General features: G+C 40.9%; 1 pseudogene; it reads right to left on the reverse strand.

The window, feature by feature from the left end:
• Positions 1–779: 779 nt before the first annotated feature.
• On the reverse strand, positions 780–3090 carry LOC112658329 (apolipoprotein C-I-like; annotated as a pseudogene).
• Between the last annotated feature and the right edge of the window lie 357 nt (positions 3091–3447).

The following is a 3447-nucleotide window of genomic DNA, read 5'->3' on the forward strand; positions in this document are numbered from 1 at the left end:
CAATAGGGAAAAAAAAAGATGAATAGGAGATACCTACACATAGGAGAAAGGGTGGTGAGGAACATTCTGAATAGAGAGAAAGGTATTTGCAAAGATCTTGTGATGCATGGAATGTTTAAGAAACGTAAAGAAAGTCTTTCAGTTATGTCACTAAAAGCTAAGGAGTAAAAGGGAGTACCCTGTGAGATGAAACAGTTTCCAGCAGTGGAAAGGAATTAAAGAATTGGAAGCTCATGGGAATAATATGATCAGATCCTTCTTCAAAAGGAAAAAATAAAAATCTCTCCTCCCAAAGTATGAAGAATGAATTGGGTTCATGGTAGAGTACATAAGGAAAGACTGGTTAGGGGTACTAGTTAGTCTAAGTGAGAGATGATTGTCTTTTGAACTAGCATAATGACTCTGTAAGTAGAGAGAACAGACTGGATTGAGAAATATTTTGCTGATAAAATCAATAACTGATGATGGATCGGTATGGAAAATATGAGGAAGGTGGATCATGCAACTGCATAATTGACAGTATCATTGCTTGGAACAGAAAACACAAGGACAGAAGCAAGTTTAGAAGAGTAGATCATGGGATGCTCTCGAGTGGCTCAGAGGTTGAGTGCCTGCCTTTGGCTGAGGGTGTGATCCCGGATTCCTGGGTTCGAGTCCCACATCAGGCTTCCTGCATGGAGCCTGCTTCTCCCTTTGCCTGTGTCTCTGCCTCTCTCTCTCTCTCTGTCTCTCATGAATAAGTAAATAAAATTTTAAAAAAGAAAAAAGAGTAGATCATGTCACAAGAGTCTGAAGTAGCTCTGAGGTAGTGAAGTGGGGATATCAGGTAGATATGTGAACACATAGCTATTCTGAGCTAGAGATGAATACTTGGAGATGTCACTGTATAGATGGTGTTTGAAACCTAATTTAAGAGTATAAAGTAGAAAAGAAAAAGAGTATAAAATAGAAAACTAGAGTTAACTTATCCAAGATTGATCCCTGCAGGCTGACTTCCCAGAGGGGAGGCAATCTTCCTGAAAAGCTTGATGGAAACTGGATAAATCTGAGCGGTAAAGGTGGTGTATTCCAACAGAATATCGAGGTATTGGATCAGGGTGTGCAGGAGTGAAGAGTAAGAGAGAGGTAGCTGGAGTGGGATGTGGGGTTAAGAGAAGGTTTTTCTGTTTTGTATTTTCAAGTAATAAAATAATTGAAGATTTTTTTTATGTTTTTTTAAAGATTTTATTTATTTATTTATTCATGAGAGACACAGAAAGAGAGGCAGAGACACAGGCAGAGGGAGAAGCAGGCTCCATGCAGGGAGCCCGACTTGGGACTCGATCCCGGGTCTCCAGGACCACACCCTGGGCCAAAGACGGGCACTAAACCACTGAGCCACCCCGGTGTCCCTGAAGATGCTTTAAATGCTCTGCTTGAAACTAATAGAATAATCCAGAAAATAAAGGAAAGTCTTAGTCCATTCAGGCTGCTATAACAAAAATCTCAGAGAGTGGGTGATTTAAACAACAAACATTTGTTTCTCAGTTCAGGAGACAGGAAGGTCAAATCAGGGTGCCAGCATGGTGGGATTCTGATGATGCCTTCTTCCAGGTTGCAAACTGCTGTTTCCTTGTACCCTCACACAGCAGAAAGAGCGAGAGAGCTCTGTGAAGCTTCTTTCTTAAGGGCACTAATCCCATTTACAAAGCTTCATCCTCATGACTTAATCACCTCCCAAAGACCCCACTTCCTAGTGCCATCACTTTAGGGGTTAGGATTTCAATATATGATTTTTGGAGGAACACAAACATTTGGTCAATAATGAGGAATAATCAATAATGTAAGATCTAAAGCATGGGAAGCTTCGTCAATAAATGAGACCTGCTTCAATGTTCAACAATAAGAAAATTGTCCAACAAATTGCAGAATGTCTACATAATGCAATGTGTTGCAGCCATTACAAATGGTGTGTATGAGAAAAGGATAGCATTGATCCCAGGAAGGGCAAGGTGGGAGGGGGCTCTGGGGATAGAAAATTAAGTGACAAAGGCCAGCAATGGCAATGAGACTTATCACTTTATCCCTCTACAACTCTTTCTAATTTTCACCTCTATGAATTCATTTCTTATTCAACACTGTGAAAATAAACATAGTAAATGATGTGAAACAAGAAACAATGATAAATATGTAAAGCATTAATATATAAAGTATTTGCGGTTTCCCCCAAAATATTCAACCTCCCTATACTTTTATGAGAATCCTTATTTAATTTTTTTCCAAGGATAGAGGATTTTAAAATTATTATTAAGGATTTTTTTTTTTACTTAAAGTAAGGAAAATAGCAAAATAAAATCCTATATATTCATCATCCAATCAACCTTGTTTTGTCAATATTCCCATTGACACTCCATCCTCATGCTGGATTACTTTTTTTTCCCCCTTCTATGTGATTTTTATTAGGGGATGGAGGTGAACATGGGGGCATTATTAAGTTCTCAGCACAGGAGCCAGAGTATAGGAAATTTTGGAGGGATCCCTGGGTGGCGTAGCGGTTTGGCGCCTGCCTTTGGCCCAGGGCGCGATCCTGGAGACCCGGGATCAAATCCCACATCGGGCTCCTGGTGCATGGAGCCTGCTTCTCCCTCTGCCTGTGTCTCTGCCTCTCTCTCTCTCTCTCTCTGTGACTATCATAAATAAAATTTAAAAAAAATTTTAAAAAAAAAGGAAATTTTGGAGCCTCCTCCTGGGGCACAGCCACAGAGGAGGGGGCAGCTCTTCTGGTACTCAAGAGAAGGTAGTTAGTTTTAAGCCATTCTTTCACTTTATTGTAAGTCTCCATAAACCAGTTCCTGATCTTCGCAGGAATGTCACTCAGCTTGATGCTCTCAATGGCCTCCCATGCCTTGTCCTCCAGGTGTTACCAAACTCCTTCAGCTAATCTGGGATGCACTCCAAAGTTCTGATTATTTGTGAGGCCACCTGGGCCAAGGCTGGGCCTTCCAAAACCATCCACAGAACCACCGCCACAACCGGGAGCGACAGGATGAGCCTCATGGTTAGGTCCAAGGGAGAGTCTGGTTCAGTCTCAGGACAGCACGGGGTTACACTGGATTACTTTAATGTAAATTGCAGACATTGTAGCATTTTATCTGTAAACATTTCTCATGTATCTTCAAAAGATAAAGGACTCCCCAAAATAATTATACTACTATAATTATGTATAAAATGTTTGCAAATTGATATTGTCAAATATCCAGATGATGTTCACATTTTCTCAACTGTCTTAGTCATATCTTTTTTAAAAAGACTTTATTTGCAAGAGAGTGAGAGGACAAGCGGGGGTGGGGGGAGATAAACAGACTCCCCCGCTGAGTATGAGGGGACATGGTCTCAATCCCAGGACCCCGAGATCACAACCAGAACTAAAGTCAGATGGTCAACCAACCGAGCCACCCAGGTATCTTT

This window comes from Canis lupus, chromosome 12, assembly GCF_003254725.2.
Source record: "Canis lupus dingo isolate Sandy chromosome 12, ASM325472v2, whole genome shotgun sequence".
Classification (NCBI taxonomy): domain Eukaryota; kingdom Metazoa; phylum Chordata; class Mammalia; order Carnivora; family Canidae; genus Canis; species Canis lupus.